Genomic DNA, 13,974 nt, shown 5'->3' with positions numbered 1-13,974 from the left:
TTTAATTCCTCCACTCGTCTTAACAAACCCTCAACCTTCTTTTTAGAACACTTACTCATGAGATTCATGACATTAAAACCGCATTCATCAAAAATCTGATTAAATTCTTGTATCATATCAATATCATTAAGAAATCCTTCTGGATATTTACATATTAGCAAACCCTGTGGCACGATTTTTTTTACTTTTTTTTCCCTCCAAATACAAAACATTCAAACTAACATTTTTAATTTAAAAAAAATGTTCTCAAGGTTTCTAATCCTGGCTTTTAACGATGCCAAAGAAACCGAATGCTCATGTCCTTCCACTGTCCTGTCCAAAACCCTCTCGTTGTCAAAAACATTTCCCTTGTTGTCAAATTTAAACGCCCATTCATTTAATGCACAGTAGTTAGTCTTTTGTAAAGGGTGTTCATATGTATGTACATTTACTGGAGCAACTGAACCATTTACAGTACCTGAAGTTGATGAACACAAATGTCCGTCCTCCAAAACTTCAAATGTGTCAGAAGTATTCAGAATCTTTCTCTCCTCTTCCATATGTTCACCGGTTCCGGTGTTCCCAGAAAACAAGCAATGACTCCCTTGAATATCCACAGGAAAGGTGACAAACTCACGAAGCATACTGCCTTCTAGTCTAGTAGAGAATCATCTCACAACCTATGTAGGAGATTCTTCAGGACTGAGAAGTGTGCTAATTGCTTCTATGAGACACCAGATGATGCATGGAAAAGATTAAAAAATTACATTCAAGCAATCATTAGTTTAGGTATTTCTAAGAACAGCTTTGTCACTTGTTATGGGAATAACTGTTTTAGTATATTGGCAGGCTAGAAGGGCATTATTGCCTGTGCTTGATATATTTGTATTTATATATGTCGTATGTAAGTAAGTATTTATTTATTTTATTTATTTGACATTTGTTGACCAGGAGTGTCTGACTGAGCAAAAGCCCTTTTTCAGGAGAGACCCGGGGAGAAAAGCTGCACAAAAGCATGAATATTTTATAACAGACAAACGGTCATGAAAAAGTACATATAAGTAAATAAAAATACAATCAGTAACACAGTACATGGTTGCTAGAAGCAGTAGTAGGCCTATAATACTATAATACTATAGGAAATATAATTGTATATAAAAGTATAATAAAACTATAATACAAGCTCTTTTCTACACTTCAGTAGTAAATGTGTTTTGAAGGGTTTTCAACTTTGGGTTGATGGCAGTGCAGTCTGCCGACTGACCAGGGTTTGACATAGTTATGGCTCTGTCAGCCTGAATTGGTCCTTTCATGTTAAAGACTTTGATACATTACTTTTTTCTATTATTATCATTTTATTTTTCCTTACAGATAGACATTTCAACCTGCACAATATGTCTGAATCTGTTCATCTGGGAAAAAAACTTTCTGCCTCAATTTATTCAGCAAATGCTAGAAAAGTAACAAAATGAAGGGCAATTCAGCCTATACTGTAGGTCATAATCATTTAATTTACCTTGTTTGCTCTTATTCATGTATAAAGAGCAGGCTATCTGATGTCTGTCTTTTTGGTGAGTCCGTTTCACAACTCTCTTCTTGTCAATATGCCTGACTGAGCCATAAAAATACTGTTGTGTTTCCAAATCCCTAACACCAGAATTTAAAAATAATGCACAATACGGAACTGCTTAAGTGATAGGACTCATCCATATGAATGGACTCCATATAATACAAATCACAAAATAAGTCTGTGAAAGCTGCTAACTTAAACCACTGTATGGTAAATTGTTCTATAAGACTTCAGAGTTTTACATGTAATCCACGGATTCTAAACAGTTTTGAAATCAATAAATTAAATAGTATTGCAAACTAAAGTTGACAGCAATGCACCAATTTCTTACTGTGTGCAGTTGAATAATAAAAAAAAAAAAATATATATATATATATATATATATATATATATTTATTTATATATATATATATATATATATATATATATATATATTTATTTATATATATATATATATATATATATATATATATATATATATATTTATTTATTTATTTATTTATATATATATATATATATATATATATATATATATATATTTATTTATTTATATATATATATATATATATATATTTATATATTTATTTATATATATATATATATATATATATTTATTTATTTATTTATATATATATATATATATATTTATTTATATATATAGATATATATATTTATTTATTTATATATATATATATATATATATTTATTTATTTATTTATATATATATATATATATTTATTTATTTATATTTATATATATATATATATTTATATATTTATTTATTTATATATATATATTTATATATTTATATATTTATTTATTTATATATATATATATATATATATATATATATTTATTTATTTATTTATATATATATATATATATATATATTTATTTATTTATTTATAGATATATATATATATATTTATTTATTTATTTATATTTATATATATATATATATATTTATTTATTTATATATATATATATATATATTTATTTATTTATTTATATATATATATATATATATATATATATTTATTTATTTATATATATATATATATATATATATATATATATTTATTTATTTATAGATATATATATATATATATTTATTTATTCTTATATATATATATATATATATATATTTATTTATTTATATATATATATATATATATTTATTTATTTATTTATATATATATATATATTTATTTATTTATTTATATATATATATATATGTATTATATATACTATAAATGTCTCTTCAAGTATTGAACACTGGCTGTAAGATTGATATAGACAGATATAATACACTGTTCATGTTAACGCAACTGTCAGTTAGTGCAGTATGGATTCTATACCAAGAATCTATGTAGCCATGGAGTTAACCTTCAGGTCTAAACTGTAACCTTGCCAAAAATAACCTAATATGACACTGAAGTCAACAACCATAGGAATAATGAAAAAAAATCAAACAACCTCACTTGAAGCTGAAGCAGGAGTTCAGTACAAAGTTTCCTGACTGCTCTCTCTGTCTCTCTGTTACAGGGAAAGTGTAGACAGTCTCAAACAGATAGAAAATATTTTGAACTGCAACAAGTTTGAATTACAGTGATCTATTTAGAAACAATTTTTTTCAATTTTATTATTTATTATTTTGTTTTACATAAACCAAACAGTAACATATACAAGATGCCAAAGTTAAATCCAGTAAAAAACATAGATATATTATGGCAAATAAGAAAAATCTACATCTAAAGAAATTACAACTATATACAAAAAAACAAAAAAGAAAGAACAGCAGACTGTAAATAATCACATTCTCCTATCCCAATAAATGCTGTTGTATTACAAGAAGTCTTTATTTTATGAGGATGAGTGGAAGTAACCTTTGGTTGAGGATTTGAGTGATAGGGGAATATTTTGTTAGTATGTGAGTGCTGAGATCTATTTACACTAGTTTATATCATGAATGCCTTGAGGAGGAGGTTGAAAGGTAATAAACATGTCTTTTAATTAATTATTTCATATTTGTTTTTGGTTTGAGGCATATATTAGAGAGTCAGTCTTCATTTACCAAGATTTTTAATATAGGGGTGACTTAACTGACATACTTTTAAAGTTACTGGAGCAATCTACTTGACTCAATTTTAACTAATTAAAATGGTATCACATCTATTTAGAAACATCTTGCATGCTATGCATGACCGTGCAAAGATTTTGCATTGTACGGAAGGGAGTATTGTTAAAGAAATGGCTGCTATAAATGACTGCTCAGCAGTTCTTACGAACCACACGCATATGTAATTTGCTGGACATTACTCCTACAAATGAGGGTATGAATACAGTATCCACATGACCAAAGTGATTCAGAGACAGTAATGGCTATGCAGATACAGGGAATATAAAAGGAAGCAATCGTGCATGTGCACACATAATTCTTCCTGTGCACCATTATCAGCTAGGAGCACATACACACATGCTAGGGTATATTTCTTGTTAAATGACTCTGCAGCAATATATATTTACTCATTGCTCTGTGCAGTTTGCAAACAGGCTAGCCCTTGGCAGTGTAAACATTGGCTCCAGGTGATTTAGTCAGATTCACTAATGTTGATGTGTCAGCCTATCCCATGTTAAATAGGAAAAATGGAGACTGCAGATGACTATAACGACGATGATGGTAAAGTTGTTGGCAAATAAGGCATCACTACTCACCATCACTACATGAGAAGCTCATTCTGCATATATATAAGCTTGACAGGCATGCAAATGTTACATGCTTCCAGATCTTCTTAATTCTGCACAGTTCCTCATGGGAAACCCTGTACAATGAATATAGCCAGATTTGGAGTTGTCTTTGAAGCCCACCCAAAGTGCAGTTAATGGGAAAACAGAATCTTAACAATGTACTGAATGCAGAATGGAGACTGTATGAATGTTCTTACACTTTTATTTGAGTTTATTAACCTATTTTCAGGGGAAACAAAATATTTTTTCATTAATCTTTTCTATTTATTTCATTTAGCAATATCTTTGTGAAATGTTTTGTATTTCACCTGGGCCACCCCGGAATTGGTCAGTATTGATAAGTACACACTACCCCATTAATCAAATATTTAAATAAAGTAAAATTCTGTAGCATGCAGCATATCAACAAATGTCATCTTTCTGAGTGTATAAACACAACAAGCATAGTGGTAGGGCTGTTGCTGAATTCAGTAAGTGTACACAAAATGTACCATAGTGTGTGCTTTGTGGTAACCTTTATGAATTCAGCCTATTTTCATTTCTAAGAATTTAAATTTGTCTCAAATCGTTTTTTACCATGCTGTGGATTTTCATCTGAACATCTGCATTATGGAAACATTACTTTCATATAGGTCAGTCTGATTTTGACTTTCACCACATGCTCACTCCTATTTCCCCTTTTCCTACACCTTATGACAATCCGTATGAAAATTACAGTGTTTTAAGAAGTTTGTGAGGCATCCTTGAAGTTTGGCATTCATAAGTTTCACTTTTTTGCTTTCAGATATAGACACAGGCCTACTCAACTTGTAAGCAGAAAACAGCTGTTCTTTTAATTTGCCTCTGTTTGTTCCATCTAACCAAAATCTTTAACTTGCACCTTGCTCGGGTTATACATTAAAGAATGGTGGTGCACTCTGGAGCAAACTTCTATTACATGTCAAGCAGAGTGTCATCACTTTCCACTTTCGGTGTAAACCTAGATAATTGGATAAACAAATCCAAAGTCTACCCAGTCTATCTTGTATTGCCCTCTTTAAGGCTTTAGGGAACTTTGGAATATGGGTTTTTGGTTAGGCTTGTAATGGTTTGACAGTTGTTTGCCTAGTACTTAAGAATGGCCTATTTTGTGGCCAGATCAACTTTTCATTGGTGATATTTAACTTCTCTCTCTCCACCATTACTTATCAACCATCAGTCTTCCCTTTCTCAGGAGGGGTGTATATTATAAACCCAAAAGCCAAATTAAGCGAATACGTGTACATCGACGCATAAAGGTCGATGTATGAAATGAGTGAACACCATAAATGCCGAAAGGGAGAACACCGAATAGATTTCCTCGGCCAGCAGGGTGATCATGGGGATGAGGAAGTAAATCCTTTTCTCCATTGTAGTGCGGTCTCGGAGTTGGTATATTTAAGTAGTGGGGTGTGGGGGGTGCAGCCCCCCTACAAAAACGTTTTGAAAAGTGTTTTAGTTTAGGTTTTTTGGGTTGGATTTACCTTACTGTATGGTGCTGTTGCTTCCGATATAATGTTTGGCATTCTCTCTTTCGGCATTCACGGTGTTCGCTCATTTCAGACATCAACCTTTATGTGTCGATGAATTTGGATTCACTTAATTCGGCTTTAGGGTTTATAATATAGACCCCTCAGGAGATATCATAGCAGCAAACATGAGGAGGTTTGTGGTTCGGTGCTTAATCCTGCCCAGTAATGGTTGATATAAGCAGCTTTGTTACTACAGGTGCATTTCATCCTCTCCATTGGCATGTGAAAGCTCCTAATCACAAATATCTAAGGCCTCTGTTACTGGCTTGGAATGCCAAGCCCCACATACCTGGGACAGTGACCACTGATGTTGTGTATGCATTTACTTGGACTGGATTGGTTTGGTTGATTAGGACCCCCATTTCTCTCTCTCTCTCTCTCTCTCTCTATATATATATATATATATATATATATATATATATATATCTTAGACAGGATGGAGTGAGCATGATTAAGCCTCCCACTCCTATTGTTCCTTGACCAGCTCTTTGAACACTCTAGTTGTTTGTCAGACTTTTGTCATCTGGATTATAGTCAAGGCTTCATCCATCTATGTCTCAATGATAGGTACTGTCTGGCATTATATATGAAATCAAAACATATTTTGTAGATCAAGAGTTGGCATCTGTTCTGATATTCATGTTATAGCAAGAGTTAAAAAATGTAGCTTTCTATACAGTAAGCTTTGGCTGAGAAGCATTCTGAGACAGTTTGCATAAATAACTGTATAACAAAGCTGTGTGGCATATTTGTCTTATTTTGTCTCTTAAAACATTGCATCTTATGCATGCAAATATTATTTATCCATTCCCTGTAAATATATATCTTATAGTGACAAAAATTCATGTCAAAGGCAGAATAATAATAAAATATATATCAAATTCTGGGCAAGGGTATCTTGCATGATAAAAGGTGATACCTAATTAGTAAGGTGATTAAATTTCAATTGCATAAGCTGAGTGCTAATAAATTCTATTGGCACTCCACTTGAGTAATAATTTTCCAGATTTTAGGAGCTCATTTTAATAATTTTAGTTACAACAACAGCATGAGTAATATCCAACATAAAATTAAACAAATTAAAAAGTAAAACAGATGCAGTCATGCAGAAAACTCAGTTTTAATGCATAGATAATGACTGCAGATGTTCCATAGTCAAAGCAGAAGAAGGTGTTTGCACAGTTGCTGCATAAATACTCTGAGTTTAAACATTCTTCAGCAACTACGGGCTCAACACTGCACAAAAGCTAAACCTTGCTCCAGTGTTATAATGTGTTTGTTGGTAGAGCATAATGATTGTCACCTAATTGCTGAAAACATCAATGCATGTATTTCTGTTGACTCCTAAGAAATTCTTTAAAATGACTGTATCAATGTGCATAAGATTAAGTGAATCAGTTACACAGGAATCAGTATAAACGTTTCATGTGGTGCTTTATACTGTAGAATGCTGTGGATAAAGTCTCTACAATTTCTCTTCAGCCAAAGTCTTCTAGTATATTCTTATTAGAGGGACAGGCTTGCATCTTATTCATTTTTTACCTATCTATTTTTTCCACCCTGCATTCTTGATGACCATCTATCTTGCAGTATTACTACAGATTTATTCCCTATCTTTGGTGTGAGAAACATTTGTGGCACAGCCAAACTCCAAGAAGCAATGAAGGTATTACCTTTTTCTAGCCTAATCACACCCAGTGGCTTACTTGAATGTCTGCTACTCCTTCCCTCTTGCAGGTGCGTATATTGCTACCCACTTGACATGAAGGTTACCACATGGAACCAAGCATAAACTCACACCATATGCTGCAGGCTGTTAAACCTTCTGTCCAGTGGCTGTTTGCCTTGCAGTGGGCTGGACTGCCTCAACCATTCCAGAGTGGGAGAAACAATGTCACCTCCCACTGTCCCTCCACTGCTTCTCCAGTGCCTCATGTGGTTGTCAATCATAGGTCATCTTTGCAGGCAGGGCTTTATCTCTCTGTGCCATGGGGACAACTCTTTTCTTTTGCTTTGATCGAAACAATCTTTAAATGTTGCCATGATGCACAGTAGTATGTGCATAAGTATTACATATTCCATTTAAAAAGGAGATATGCCCAGTGTGAATCAATAATTTACAGTTCTTAATCTGGTACAAAAGAGCAGTCCATGTAATGAACTACAAGAAGAGGTATGACTCATGCCTCTCAACAACTTAATTGAAGAAGTGTAGAGAAAGCCAAAAATAATAGGATACAAAGATCAAAATGTAGGGACAGATTTTTACATATTGATCTTATAAACTTAGTTGCTAGAATAACAAGTTTTGCTTTAGCTTGCATTTTCTGAATGATATGAAGTCTGAAAGTCAGATGTCTGTTATTATTTAGATACATTAGTCCCCAATGATTTTCCAGAAAGCTGCAAATTTATGAGGAGGACACCAAAGGTTTGAGGGAAAAGGCTGGATATCCTGAGAAAATCTGGACAGTTGAGAGGGACAGTGAATAACACTTCTATACGTTTCCTGAAATGGTGATGCTATTGTAGAATACATTATTGGCTCATAGACTTTTCCTTTGGATTCCAGCCACTATGTTACAGTTCAGACAGAAAGAACATCGGAGGTTTCATATTCCTGCCAAATTATGTTATATGTCAAAATCTCTTGAAATTCACTTGTAGCATATTCCATGCTTCATTGGCACCTCCAAATGTGAATGTAAACTCTGATTGTAAAATAATTTAATCCCAAAGCAGTTTACTGTGTTTCTTTGAACAATCTCTTTTTTTTTGAGATACAGATATGTGACATAATTGTACAGTTTCCGTTATGAATTCTGATATCAAATTTGTTTTCCTTATATGTCAGTCCTAATTATAATGTTAGTATATCATTTTTACTTAACATATCATTCCACAAACTTACCTGAAAAAATATGTTGCTAAACAGCAATAGTAATTACTTTACTTTTGTCAGTCATTTGGTGCCCTCACTCATGACAAGAAAATGAATTGAATTATGATGACTAAATAAATAGTCAAGTTGTCAGACAATTTAAATTTTGAACTAAGTGTACCTATCAAGCTCAAAAAATTCTATTCTTTATCCCTTCTGACATTATGGAAAAATGTCTGCTTCCACCTTTTGTTCTAACTTGTTGCTCACCTCCCAAATTACTAGTAAAATTAATCCACATTTGCTTTTTCCTCTTTTAATAATATTTGCTCAGTTATTCAATTTCCTTCTGGACTTTGAACCTTCTGTGATTACTCCATAGTTGTGAATTAGTTATATTTTATTTTTGTGACTTTTTTCCTCCTGGGCTTTCCAAGCAAATTGTCTGTTGTGATCAGTTCACTGCCTCTGTAAACAGACTTAAATAAATAAACAGATAAATTAATAGAATGCTGACTTACTTTTCACAATTGTATTCAAGAAATTACTGGTGATCACATTACATTTCTCACAGGTTTGATATACAGCAGTGCATCTGTATTACTGTGATCTTTTGTCACTTGTTCACTTGCACATTTTTCTGTTCTTTAATTTCAGGGACAAACCTTACTGTATTGGTTCAGTCTCCACTTGTTTTGTTTGTCTTTTCGGCTTTGCCCGGTTAGGGGTCGCTACAGCGGAACTCCGGTCCGCTAATGATTGGCACTAGATTTTCACGAACGCCGAGGTGCCAGCTCGACGTTCAACCGTCAACGAAGGCATGCCCATTTACGCATGATTTCAAATGCCCTCCCAACCGCGGGGAGGACATGCAGACTCCAAGCTCCACTAAGAAATTAAATCGAATTAACGAAAGGCTTGTCCTGTCCAACATTGTAAAGAACTTGTATGGAATTATAGACATCTATTTTAACTGGATTTTTTAAGCTGTATGTCTGCAATGTCTATTTTGCTTAACTATGTGGATTTCTTCATCTGCTAGGAAACTGTTGAATATATAACTGTTGATTATTTTCAGCTTTTGCATTCATTTGACAAACTGTACTCTAGTACACTGTAGTAGTGGACACTAACTGCAATCGATAATTATTGAGGTGTCCTGTAAAATAAGGAATCAAGAAATGAAGGAGGGCTGCACTCACCTTAATCTGTTTAAATTGAAGTTAGTTGTATGTAATGCAGTCATTCTTGTATTAAAAAAATAGTAATTAATGTAACATTTCCACATAATAATAATAATACAACTCACAATCTTTTCTTTGGATAGTATGGAATCAGATGAAATGCAGTGGTAAAAAGGAGGGATTTAGTATTCAAGTAAGGCATTTAGTAGACTTTTACAAGACATCCACATATTACTGAGAGATTAAGCTGAAATGATCCCATTTAAATATTTCACCTGTATGAAATGAGTGCAGAGTTATCATATTAAGCCAAGACTGAAACAGTAGCAGCAATTCCTCGTACCAGTTTCCAGTATGAGACTAAGATAAGGTTTTACTATAGTATGTAACAACAACAAGAAGAACAAGCTCACAATACTGGGCAGCACAAACATTTAAAGAGCTAGAAAATACTGTCTGGACAGCTAAAAGTAAACAGTTTTGTATGTGCTTTAGTTTGGCTCACAGGATAATGTGTTATCACCCCTGGAAGAAATTGGCATGGTTTACAATGTGAATTTCTAGGAGCAATCTAATCATTCAACTTCCATGACAAGACCATCTAAATCTGTCTAATTCACCCACAGATCAAATGACCGTTTGTAGTGTCCAATAGCAGAGCAATAGCTAGGAAGATGTTTGCCTTGGGCACTTACAGCAGTGACCCCCTCAAACTAATAAATAAATACAACAAAATAAAAAAAAATACAAAAAAACCCTAATAAAAGCTCATCAGATCTGACAGTGTGGCAATATTGCTGCTGAATATTGCCATCAGTCAGCAATGCTGGATGCTGGAATTTAATTTCCTCATTGCTGACCCGACCTCTATAACAGCTTGCACATTATGTAGACACCCCCTTTGGTTCTTTCATATGGAGATGTCCAATGGCAGACAGTCAACATCTTGCCAATTTGTATGAGCAAAACTGCATAGGAGAGCTGGCTAACTAAGAGCCCAAAGCAGACTTAAAACTGCATCTGTGAGTATGTTCCATGGTGTAACTGTCTCATATACATAAAAAGAATATGCTGTGATCTTCTGAGATTCATAGGCTTTAGAAGTAAATTATAGTAGCTTTGACAGGAAGGTATCTTTTTTCTTGTTTGTTTTCTCTTTCTTGTGTTTTGCCATGTAAGAATACTAATCTCAAAGGCATTACTACATTTTTAAATTAATTTTTACTTTCTGCTTAAACTACATGTTTATGGTGATGTGTGAGTGCCAATTAATGTTTACTTTGTTCTTTTAATGGAAGTTTGCATTGTTTTAAAGTTAAAAGCCTTGTTTCCACCAACCATCTTCAAAGTCCACACCTGTCTTGCCTAAGAGGCTTAGAAGTTTCATTAAAACAGTGGATCCTTGTGTTTAAGCCACTGCCAATAACTTATTGATGCATGTTTTACACTTAGCTGTTTAACTGTACTACATTTGTAACCTAACCTTATCTCCTTCTATTTTTACTTGCATTCTTCTCATCTCATTTTAACTAACATTTGCCATATTTTAATGTAAATTCACTCAGAATTCCTCTTTCCTTTAGCTCATCTCCCAATACATAGTTTTTACTATTCAATGCAAAAGAATAACACTTAGTTAAGCTGCTATTCCTTACCGATTGTTTCTTGCAGTAAGACAAGCAGCTGCAGCTGAGTCTAACCAAATGCTGTTTTTGACTTTTAAAAGAGGAATTCCATATTGTCTTATAGGGGATAGGTTCATAATCGCAGCTCCCATGATGCTTTGCAGCATTAAAAACTCATCTTTTGTGTTCTGCACCATCTTTTACTTTCTTCTTAAACTAGAGTCCCCCGTATATGTTTGTGGTGATGCGCGAGTGCCGATTAAGGTTTATTTTTTTCTTTTAATGGGAGTTTGCATTGTTTTATGGTACTCTATACTGCATTATTCTGCAACTTACTGTTGGCTCATTCAGTCTCGATCTATATTTATGATGAAAAGCACATTTAACAACTTTTAAGTGATTTTTTTTTTAGATTTTAAAATTTTCTGTGCATACTGATGCTCTTTCTCTGTGCAATACATATGATTACTTGTAACTGTTTAACCTGTGATAAGCTATCCTGGCACAATTTTGTGAGCAGGTATTCCTTCTATGGCACCTGCTACTACCTGTTTAATGGCATGCTATTACTTTGTATGAGTTGGATTTGTTAATACTATATTGCTTTTGAACTGAGCTTGCTGCTGTGTCTGCATTATTGTAAAATCTATCTTAGCTCTATTCTGTTTGTAGAGTCCCACCTTGTCTAATTCCTAGTTTCCTTCTTCTCCATATTGGCCATAGGCTCCTAATTTATTTGATACATCTAACTATCACTGTCCTATCTGTACTTTCTCTAACGTATCTCTCTACCTTTCTCTTTCGCTCTATAACTGGCTATTGTTATAGTCTATTGTTGTCTTTTCGCCCGACTCCCCTTTCCTTTCTTTCCTTCATTCCTAGGTTAAAGCCCTGCTTCTGCCAACCAGCCTCAAGCACCACACCTGTCGTGCCTATTAGGCCTAGAGGCTTTATTAAAGCCACAGACCTTGTGATTCAGCTACTGCCCATACATTAATGATGTATGTTTTACATTTAGGTGCATAACTGCACTACTTGTATTACCTGTAGTTGTCTGCCTTGCCCCCCCCCCCCCATTTGTCCTTCCTGCTCCTTACTTATGCTGTACTGTATATCAGTTTCTCTATTTCTTAGCAATTCATAATACTCTTCAGATTTTTCTGTATTCTACCCCACATAACTTCTAATAGTCTTCACAGCTCTTCCTATCTTCATATCTATACATAATCCTATTTTAGTCCCAACAATATTTTCACCCATACAAACCTTATATACATATATTAAACACCACTTCAGTTCATATCAATAGTTTTAGCTCTCCTAACCTTATCTCCTTCTATTTTTACTAGTGTTCTTCTCAGCCCACTTTTTAACCAACATTTGCCATATGCATTTAAAGTAAATTCATTTAGAATTCCCCTTTTCTTTACCTCGGCTCCCAATATGTAGTTTTTACTACTCAGTACAAAAGAATAACAGTTAAGCTGACATACCTTTCTTTAAGTAATATGAGCATCTGTGACCAAGTCCATCTGCTCAGGCTCACTACGATCCCCTACCCTACACCCAATCCCCCTCCCCAGTGCATCTACATTTATTTCAAACTTACCATACCCACCAATTATTGATATCCAATCAAAACCAATGACACATAATCCCCACCCACACTAAACACACTTACTATCCACTCACTCATAAACCACATAACTAACTCTCCCCTCCACCTCCCCATAACCAGTTAACCTGCTACTTAGTCACCTCACTTCACAACACTTCCCTTCTTTCATAAATTAAACATGCCAACCCATTTACTTAACAATTGGCACACTTTCCTTCTAAATTAATGAAACCTTTCCACCATCCCAACAATCTAAAACTGTTATTCTTGTACATAGTTTCTCTCATACTCCTTACTCTAGCCACTCAACTAACATCTTATCACAGTCAGCTAGCCACCACTTTCTCCCTACCTATAATTTTATTCCCTCACCCACAACACACAAAACCCATAAAATTTGAAATAGGGCCAGACATCTATACTACTATCGATATAGAACATTTTACATATAGATATGCACATCAATACAACATATCCCAAATGTTTTTCTCAAGTATAATAAACTAATAATAAAACTCTGAAACTCACTCTTATATTTAGCATGCCATCTGAAACTTAGCAGTGATATTCATCTAAATCCTGGCCCCAAAACTGAACAACAAAAATCCTACAACCCCCTACATTTCAGTCGCACAATGTAATAAATACTTCCCCTAAAAGATGTAACCTATTACTCCTTAGCATGAATCTCAAGAGCATAGCTAATAACATACATGAATTCCATGCAGGTCTCTCACAATACACCCCTGATATTGCAGTACTAGCAGAAACCTGGCTGAAACTAGAAACAAACAACAATGAAATTCTACCCCCAGGTTA

The 13,974-nt window shown here is 33.6% G+C and overlaps 1 protein-coding gene across 4 annotated transcripts in view; it reads left to right on the top strand.

Annotated features, from left to right (window-relative positions):
• Positions 1 to 13,974, top strand: part of LOC122813046 (inward rectifier potassium channel 16-like) — a 1,081,538-nt gene that overhangs the window by 577,648 nt on the left and 489,916 nt on the right. The gene's annotated exons all lie outside the window — the stretch shown is intronic.

The sequence above is a fragment of the Protopterus annectens genome, chromosome 10.part0, assembly GCF_019279795.1.
Source record: "Protopterus annectens isolate FY-2018-M chromosome 10.part0, PAN1.0, whole genome shotgun sequence".
Lineage (NCBI taxonomy): Eukaryota > Metazoa > Chordata > Ceratodontiformes > Protopteridae > Protopterus > Protopterus annectens.
This window is presented reverse-complemented; position numbering and strand designations above follow the sequence as displayed.